The 9,877-nt window shown below is 38.5% G+C and overlaps 3 long non-coding RNA genes across 5 annotated transcripts in view; 1 reads left to right on the top strand and 2 right to left on the bottom strand.

Annotated features, from left to right (window-relative positions):
* The window catches only part of LOC119286026, a 13,618-nt gene extending 5,973 nt beyond the window's left edge, over positions 1-7,645 (top strand). The window contains exons 7-8 of one of the 2 annotated variants that reach the window (XR_005140151.1): positions 7,042-7,143; positions 7,216-7,645. This is a non-coding gene — a long non-coding RNA (uncharacterized LOC119286026). Of the gene's footprint in view, positions 1-5,282; positions 5,943-7,041; positions 7,144-7,215 lie in introns of those variants that run through there. The other variant, XR_005140154.1, reaches the window with a different exon arrangement.
* On the bottom strand, positions 58-2,181 carry LOC119286027. Its single transcript, XR_005140164.1, has 2 exons — positions 520-2,181; positions 58-428 (listed from the first exon to the last, which is right to left on the bottom strand). It is a non-coding gene; the product is annotated as an uncharacterized LOC119286027 (long non-coding RNA).
* On the bottom strand, positions 2,832-5,399 carry LOC119286028. Of its 2 annotated transcripts, XR_005140166.1 has the most exons (4): positions 5,264-5,399; positions 3,922-4,013; positions 3,763-3,812; positions 2,832-2,995 (listed from the first exon to the last, which is right to left on the bottom strand). It is a non-coding gene; the product is annotated as an uncharacterized LOC119286028 (long non-coding RNA). The 2 variants fall into 2 exon arrangements; XR_005140165.1 differs by lacking the exon at positions 2,832-2,995 and having other exon boundaries at positions 3,539-3,812.
* Positions 7,646-9,877: the final 2,232 nt, after the last annotated feature.

The raw sequence follows: 9,877 nt of genomic DNA, 5'->3' as shown, positions 1-9,877 counted from the left end.
GGACGGAGGGAGTATTTAACAAACAACTTTGTCAACTAATAAAAGCAACACTGCAGGTAAATAAATTCATTTTCACATGTTATGGTAAGCTGGCTTCTTCCAGCTCCCCAAAAAACTGAGTACTAATATACAGAGAAGGTTTATAATTATTAAGGCTACTTCACAAATTATTTTGGGAACGGACTAAACATATCAGGATATACACCATCATCTACTAATACTCTACTAAATGAACTATCAATTCACTTCTCTAGTATTTAAATTATACATGTCATGGAATGACTAACAGTACTTGTTCTTCTCTCAAAGCTGTCAACAAAATACAGCCAGTAGAGAAGTTAGAAGGATTTTGAGCTCTAAAGTCCAGGTATCAATCCACTTGACTGCACCGATCTCTGGCCATTTAATTCATGAATCAACGGATTTATCTATAAAAGAGTAATTGTCTGTAAGATAGAACTTGCTTGCATGCATTTCATAGATAATAAATCTGTAAAGAGAAGTTAGGAGGTAACATACATATCTGAATATTTACACTTCATATACAGACCCAATACATCTTCAATTCAGAGGTAGGATAGAAGACTGTTTGGTCAGATCTCCATAGCTGCAAAAATCTTCAATAATCTGTGAACTCCGTCAGACAGTAATATTAAAAATTCCTTGTTTTATTGATATATTCACATCTAGATAAAGGAGGTACATGTCCACAGGGGAGGAAAAGCAGCCATCAATTGTGCTAAAGTGGCCTCAGTCCAAAGACACTCTCTAAAGTAAAATTTAGAGCACAAACTGATGAAGTCTCTCTGAAGTAAATTCTAAAATACATAAAATGGCATGGGAAGTGTGGAGCCCTTCCATCTTATTTAGATGATCTTCAGAAGAGTAGTGGTTTTGTCCTCTTGTGGATATTTAAATTACAATTACCCTAAAAAGTGAAGTTAACTCGTGAATATGTGCTTTAAGCAGATCCAACTTCATTAGTTTTGAAAATAAAACAATTCTCTTCAATGATATAACTTTATACTTCATATTTGTTCAGACATTGTCAATTCAATTTTTTGGTACGCGATACAGCTAAAAAAGTGGTAGTTGACAAATGAATGCCCATCGGATGGTACCACTTTGATACAGTGCATCCAGCCTTGTAGGCCTAAAAAAATGCCCCTTCGCCAAGCTTCACTGTGATGCCTAACTAACTACTCCCTCCGTTCCATATTTGTTAATTGATAAACTGATTTCTTCCAGCTGCCCAAAAAACAGAGTACCAATACACATGAAGGCTGTTTAGTTGTTAAGGCAACTTTACAAATCATTTTGGGAATGGACTAAACACATATACACCAGTTGAATGCGAAGAAAAGAAATCATTTATCTACTAATACTCCACTAAATGAACTCCAACAATTCGCATCTCTAGTATTGTATTATACATGTCAAAGAATGACAAACAGTACTTATTCCTCCCTCGAAGTTGTCAAGGAAATACAACCAGTAGAGAGCCTGGAAGGATAGTGAGCTCTAAACTTCAGATATCTAAGGGGGTAATTGCAGATAAGATAGGACTTGCTTGGATGCATTTCATAGATAATAAATCTGTAAAGAGTGGTTAGGAGGTAATCCCTTTGTAAACTAATATAAGACCGTTTAAATCACAACTTTAGTGATCTAAAGTAGCAGTCTAAACGGTCCTATATTAGTTTACAAAAGGGGTAACATACATATCTGAACATTTACACTTCTTATCTTCAATTCAGAGATAAGACCGAATAGTCTCTGGTCAGATTTCCATAGCCGCAAAAAGCTTCAATAATCTGTGAACTATGTAAGACAGTAATATTAGAAACCCCTTATTCTATTGATGTATTCACATCAAAAGAAAGGAGATACATGTCAACAGGGGAAAAAAACCAACCATCAGTTGTGCTAATGTTACCACTCCAGAGTGGCCTTAGTCCAAAGACACCACCTGGATTAAATTTTAGAACACAATAAGTTTCAGTTAACTGGTGAACGCTCTCTGAAGTGCAATTTAAAACATATAAAATGGCACGGGAAGTGTGGAGCCCGTCCAGCTGACTGAGATCATCTCGAGAAGAGTGGTGTTTTTGCCCTCTTATGGAGATTTGAAAGAGCAATTACCCCAAAAAAGTGCAGTTAACTGATGAATACATGTTGTAAGCAGGCCCAAGTTCATTAGTTTTGAAAATCAAAAAATTCCCTTTCATAATATAATTTTATACTTCATATTTGTTCAGACATTGCAAATTTATTTTTTGGTATGAAGTAGAACTAAAAAGAACTGTTGATACATCATTACATGTATGCATGATATTATAAAGCATCGATAGATTTTTTTATTTATTGAAATGCTCCCTCTTGTGAATTTAGTAGCAGTTTAGTACGAAGTCCTGGATCGCTAGCTGATGGTGATGAAACACACGCTATTACTATTGAGCTGCCCAGACAGAAGCAGTCCCGCTTCAGATACAGTCACACTATGTATGGGACACTTGAGAGAGAGAGAGAGAGAGAGAGGGAGGGAGGGCTTCAGCACAGCAGTGGAACGGGGGTAGGGATGTAGAAATACCAGACAAAGCGGCAGGGATACGTCAGTTTGTACGGCGAAAACGACGGAACGAACGCCGCGCGAAATATCCGGACGGCGCAACCGCACCGCCTCGACCGATTAGCTTTGCCTGTCACGTCACCGCCATCGCTGCATGGATCAGCGCACAAATCTTGTCGCTTTACTCCTGGAAGCAAACGCAACTCTCGCAGGCAGTTCCGATTGGTGGACCGCGTCGTTCGACCGATCCCGATGCATGGCACCGCCCGACATGCATCTGGAACCAAGAGCCAGTCAACTGTGCAGCCCAGATTCATCACATAGCTACGGCCGACACCTTTTGTCGCCTGACAGCTGCAATCAAGTGCAATCAAATGGCCAATTCCAATTGGTCCGCTTGCTACCACGCGGCCTCACCCAATTAGTCTGCATGCATGCAACAACTCGATTAATCAGCTAATCCATCTCTTCTTTTTGCCTTGAATTTTCTACAATTTATGTTCATGAGTATTTTATATTAGTTTGATTGATCTGGTGTCCCGCGTCCCGTTAACAGCCTTTCTTGTTATTATTTGTGACCACTCTGATATTAACTAATAACTTGACCATTACGGGCAAACCTAACAGTGGTTGTGCTTTGCAAGCCTGATGAACTATCTGTAGTCTGCATGCATGCAACAACTCGATTAATCAGCTAATCCATCTCTTCTTTTTGCCTTGAATTTTCTACAGTTTATATTCATGAGTATTTTATAGTAGTTTGATTGATCTAGTGTCCCACGTCCCATTAACAGCTCTTTCTTGTTATTACCTGTGACCACTCTGATATTAACTAATAACTTGACCATTATGGACAAACCTAACAGTGGTTGTGCTTTGCAAACGTGATGAACTATCTGTTTCAAACATATGCTAGAATGGACAGTGACACACGCTAAAAAAACAACCACGTCAGAAGAACCGAAAGCGATAGCACATGAGAAAGAAACCACATTCAAACAGCCAAAAGGGACAGCACGTAGGCACACACAAACACACACGAACAGATTGAGCCAAACACAACCAAAAAACGCTAAATCAACCAAACCAAATGCCACACCCGTTCAAAAAATTTCAATGAAATAAATGAATCCACGAGGCGTTTGTACACCACAACACTCCAAATTAATACCACGTGCCATGTATAGGTTTACCGTAAGGTCTTTTTCAGCCAAGTGGGTGAATCTTGAGGCAAAAACCTTCTCTGGAATAGATGCTTGGGTATTAGATTAGGGACAACTAAATTCTTTATCTTCGAATATTCCTTTCATTTCCGTGCATATCTAAGGGAGAAGTAAATAGAAAGCACTTACATAGGTTCCATTGATTTATGTGCATGTCAATGGTTCCATTGTTTCCCACCTCTTTTGGGAAGCAGTCTGTCAAATTGCTCCACATAAAATCCCTTCATGAAAAAAACAGATTTGTTTAATATGTGAGAATATCTTCAGATTAAATATAACAGCTGCAAGAGCTCATTTCAAAAACTATGTACAATAAAAACATAGAATGAATAAGCATACATGTAGGTTACTATTGTACAAAAACTATAAGATAGAACATCTTCAGATTAAAGATTACATATTACAGCTGCAAAAACTATGGTACAAAAACTATAATAGCTGCAAAAACTATGTTTAATATAATATAGAATATCTTCAGATTAAATATTGCACATAAAAAACTATAACAGCTGCAGGAGCTCTTATATCAGATCTGCTCATTAAAAAAAAAATGATAACCAGAGTCATAGAATGAATAAACATATGTGTAGATACAATGAATAGATTATTTAGTACTGTGCTACTGATTATGCAATTCTAACACATGAAGTGCATCATTGTAAATAAGATACTAGCTATCTTCAGGCTGGAAATGCAAGCAGTCAAACATTAACAACAGTATTTCTAAAAAATGAAAACAATCTTGCAATCTTGATATAAGAATTCTATCTTCAGCAGCATCACCGATTTTGCTATTTCATCTCATGTTGAAATCAACAATAGTTATAAAAACAGGAGTACAATCAGTCTACAATCTTGATATAAGAATCCTAAGTACTCCAAATAAGAGTATATAAACAGGAGTATGCAAAGAGTATGTAAACAGTGAGCAAGTATGCAAGCAGTGCATATTATATAAATAGGAGTACAATCTTTTCCTATAGGAGTACAATCTTGACTTGTAGGAGTACACAGAAACATCCATTTTTAATCACTACTTTTTCAACATAACAGAGGTCTACAAAAGCTTTTTAAGATACAATGGAGGTCTACAAAAGCTTTATTTTCAGATACCACTAATAAGTAGCCACAATGCTTTATTTTTCAGATACCACTAACCTTGGATTTTTAATTATGAGCACGAGAGCACAGGTAATTACATAAAAAAACAATTGAGCATATCTATCCCATCAATAGCAACAACATATTCGAACATCGACAGCAACAGAGTACTTGAACATGAACATCATTTGATCTATCTGTGCTTGCAAAATGATGAATTACTGTTGTATACACGCATTGCAAATTCTTCCACAACAATCTGTAGTTGAACACCAACAACATACTCCAACATCAACACGCATTGGAAATGGTGAATTACAGAAACAGAGTTCAGAACACAACTGTCAGAAAGGTACTTGTACAAGTATACCTGTTATCTGTACTTGCAGCTCCGCCCGATGAAGCCCTGCCACCACCAGCTAATGCAGCCCAGGACGGCTGGAAGAAGTCCATCGGGCAGAACTGCCGCACCAGCAGTAGGAGAGCTGCCCATCTCCCTGGACCGCTCCAGGAAGCAGCTGGAAGAACTCTGCCGGGCAGCACTCGTCCTCCTCCTCGTCCATGGGGGGAAGCCCCAGCAATGAGCTGTTGTCGGGAGCGGAGTCTGGGGAAGGGATCTGGCGAAGAGTACCGAGCTCACCGCGGCAACAGGCACGCTTGTCGCCGCCCTCATCCCCATGCCCTCTAGATCGAGATGGAAAGAAGTGATTTTTAGGTCCGGAGGAAAGAACAGGGGAGCTGCGCGGGGGAGAGCACCGGGAGGAGGCTCGGGGGAGCTGCATGGCGCGGCGGCTTGGCCTGGCCGGCGAGCAGGCAGAGAGAAAATGGAGATGGAGCAGAGTGTGGTGTCGGAGGGGATTCGAGGAGTGCAGGTTATGTCGGACAATTGTGGAGGGAGTTTTCAGAAAAATGCCATTGCGGCAAGTATTTGGAACCGGAGGGAGTATCAAACTTGCAATGTAGTACTCCCTCAAACTAATCTCTACGAAGCTTATGTTGAAAGATTGTCATGTGTACTTATCAAATCACTGTCATGTTGTGCTTGCTCAGTGACATGCATTGCCCAATTTGTTTATATCAACATCAATTAGTAGTAGACTTGTGAAGTTCAAAAAACATTCAGTCTGAAATGCTTCAGCTAATGCGTACTCCCTCCATAAAGAAATATAAAAGCTTTTCGAGAAATTCCTACATAAAGAAATACTATAAAAGCTTTTTGAGAAATCCATGGTTGTGTAGCTTCGCGTCAGGTAGCCAGACAGCTACCGCACCAAGTTGTCGTGTCCATAGAAGCCACCACCCTTGAGTCGTGTCGTGCATCTCACTCCTACATCTCCAAGCAGGAAGCCGGCCAGCGCAATCTGCAGTAAGCTGTTGTCTCCCACGGCCAGACTACGCGCCCAGCGTGCAGCCAGCTTCACCGTCGCGCTCTACCACACCAGCGCGCCTGTGCGCTGCTGCCGACGTGTCGAGCGCTGCAGCCATGTCACGCAGCAAGAAGCGACAACGTTGTAAACGACGTCACACACCTCCACAACTCATGTCGTCCTTTTGCCCCCAACAACCGACGCCTTGTAGATCTGGGCGTAAAGCATGCCGTACCGTGGTGGATCAAACCAATCGAGCCACCGTGGCGGGGAGTGGGGGATGCAGGTGAAGTCATCGAGGGAAGGTAGGACAGGCTCGGCGCACGACATGGAGGAGAGATGGTGGGGATAGGGGGGACAGTCAGCGCCGTGGAGGCGAGTGGAGGATGCGGGACGTCGTCAATTGACGGGAGGTGGCGCAGACATGAGTAAGCTTGAGAGAGTGAGAGGAATTGTGCGGTGCCACTGTGCTGTGAGGATAAGGATGTATATTAGGTGGAAAAGAAAACACCTCCGAATTGTAGCAAGCTCGAGCTTAGCCCATCTTCTTGACGTATCCATAACTGCAAATTATTATTTGCGCTGGCCACAAGGTGCTTAAAGAGTTTTCAGCGTGGGTGGACGCCTCAGGTTGTCTACAAAAACTAATTAGGAGTACTCAGTGTTTTTTCGAATAAAAACATCTGTGTTAGTCTCACTTTTATTTTAATATATTTTATATGTTTATATAATATGATATAAAATATTTTTTATTTTTATATGTTTTATTTTTGTCCATCAGAGATAAGAAGTGATGGATTCTAAGGAGGCTTTAAAAATATCAACGGGCTTAGGCATTGATGTAACGATGACGACGGACCAAACTGAAATATCATGAGAAGAGGTGCGTACAAATAATCCTGTATGTTATACATTATAATACGAAATGTCCAATTTTATATGATTATTTTTGTAGCATATGAGAGAGAGATGTATTCTAGCGACATTCAAAACGAATCCATTCAACAAGGGTTCCGAGGCGACATCGCTGGAAGGGGCCAAAAGTTTATACAACTTTTTCACAACATAAAAAACCAAAAAAATAAAAATAAAATCGTGCTCTAGATTATGCTCGGTGGAACAGTTAAAAATTGGTTCGTCTGGTTTGCACGGTAAGCTCCGTTGCATATTTTTAGGTCTTCCACGTAAAATATTTGTACTAATTACATATATTGCTTGTGCACAATGGTTAAGAGTTGTGGAAGTAGTTATATTATACATGCTTAAATATCATGTGAATGCAACTAAAGATAACATTTTTGATATTGTGCAAGAGTATCATAAGCACATTAAGTAGACTTTAATTTGTAACAGATTATTAATTGGATCATCATTCTCTATGTATACACCGTGAAATTGCCTTTTTATCATTTACATCGCAAATGAAATTGACTTCAACAATTATAGATTATCTTTTGTATAAATGTGAAAGTTAATATGCATTATGTTTATATATAGCTTCAGTCAAATATTTCAAAAACCCGTAGCAACGCACGGGCATTCTACTAGTTAACCATAAAGTGACACTTCTCCCAATGCAAGACAAGATTAATTTCTTTACATCTCTGCAAAACTCGATCAAGGTTGCTTAAGCAATCATCAAAAGAAGTCCCGTATACGGAAAATTCATCCATGAAAACCTTAACGATCTTTTCACAAAAGTCAGAGAATATAGCAGTAATACATCTTTGAAATGTAGCAGGTGCATTACATAAACCAAAAGGCATACGTCTATAAGCAAAGATATCGAAAAGGCAAGCAAAATGGTCTTTTCTTGATCCTCTTTTGACACAGGTATTTGAGAGAAATCAGAATAACCATCTAGAAAGCAAAAAATGTGTATGTTTGAATAATCTTTCTAACATTTGATCTATAAAAGGTAGAGGGTAATGATCCTTTTTAGTAGCTTTATTCAGTTTGCGAAAATCAATTATCATTCTATAACCTATAACAATTCTTTGTGGGATCAATTCATCTTTATCATTTGGAACAATAGTAATACCTCACTTCTTAGGAACACAATGGATAGGACTTATCCACTGACTATCAGCAATAGGGTAAATTATAACTGCCTCCAGAAGGTTTAGTATTTCTTTTCTTACCATTTGTTTCATCTTAGCATTTAACCGTCGTTGGTGATCAACAACCAGTTTAGCATATTTTTCCAATTTTATTTTGTGCTGGCATAGAGTGGGACTAATGCCCTTAAGATCATCAATAGTATATCAATAGCAGCACGGTGCTTCTTCAGAGTTTTCAATATTTTCTCTTCTTCTTGCTCTGAAAGGTTAGCACTAATAATAACAGGATATATCTTCTTTTCATCAAGATAAACATATTTAAGAGTATCAGGCAATGGTTTAAGCTCAAACACGGGATCACTCTTGGGTGGAGGAGGATCCCCTAGAATTTCAACAGGTAAGTTGTGTTTCAAAATAGGTCCCTGTTTAAAGAATATTTCATCTATTTACATTCTTTCATTCATAAACATATCATTTTTATGGTCTAGCAAATATTGTTCTAAAGAATCATTAGAAGGCACGGCAATAGAAGCAAGACCAATAATTTCATCTTTACTAGGCAATTCTTTATCATGGGGTTGTCTATGAAATTTAGCAAAATTAAAATCATGAGACATATCCCCTAAACCAACAGAAACAATATCCTTTTTGCAGTCTATCTTAGCATTAACAATATTCAAGAAGGGTCTACCAAATATAATGGGACAAAAGTCATCTTGTGGGGAACCAACAACAAGAAAATCAACAGGATATTTAACTTTCTCACACAAGACTTCAACATCTCTAACAATCCCAATCGATGAAATAGTATCTCTATTGGCAAGCTTAATTGTAACATCTATCTCTTCTATCTCAGCAGGTGCAATATCATGCATAATTTCTTTGTATAAGAAATGAGGTATTGCACTCGCACTAGCACCCATATCACATAAGCCATGATAACAATGATCTCCTATTTTAACAGAAATAACAGGCATGCCTACAACATGTCTATGTTTATTTTTATTATCGGGTCTAGCAATTCTAGCAGCTTCATCACAAAAGTAAATAACATGCCCATCAATATTATTGGCCAAGAGATCTTTAACCATAACAATACTAGGTTCAACTTTAATTTGCTCAGAGGGTGTAGGTGTTCTAGTATTACTCTTACGAACCACAGTTAAAACTTTAGCATGATCCTTTATTTTAACAGGGAAATGTGGTTTCTCAATATAAGCGGTAGGAACAATAGGATCAACATTATAAGTGATATTCTTTTCTTCAACTTTAATAGGTTCAACTACTTCTACTTCAATGGAGGGATGATATTTAATTCACCTCTCCTTAGGGAGATCAACATGAGTAGCAAATGATTCACAGAAAGAAGATACTATCTTGGAGTCAAGTCCATATTTAGTGCTAAATTCATGAAAAGCATTGGTATCCATAAAAGATTTAACACAATCAAACTTAGGTGTTATACCTGACTCCTTACCTTCATCAAGTTCCCAATCTTCAGAGTTGCGTTTAATTATTTTCAATAAATCCCATTTGAATTCAATAGTCTTCATCATA

Source organism: Triticum dicoccoides, chromosome 4A (assembly GCF_002162155.2).
Source record: "Triticum dicoccoides isolate Atlit2015 ecotype Zavitan chromosome 4A, WEW_v2.0, whole genome shotgun sequence".
NCBI classification, from domain to species: domain Eukaryota; kingdom Viridiplantae; phylum Streptophyta; class Magnoliopsida; order Poales; family Poaceae; genus Triticum; species Triticum dicoccoides.
Note: the sequence above shows the minus strand (reverse complement) of the source record. Positions and strands in the feature narration are given on the sequence as shown.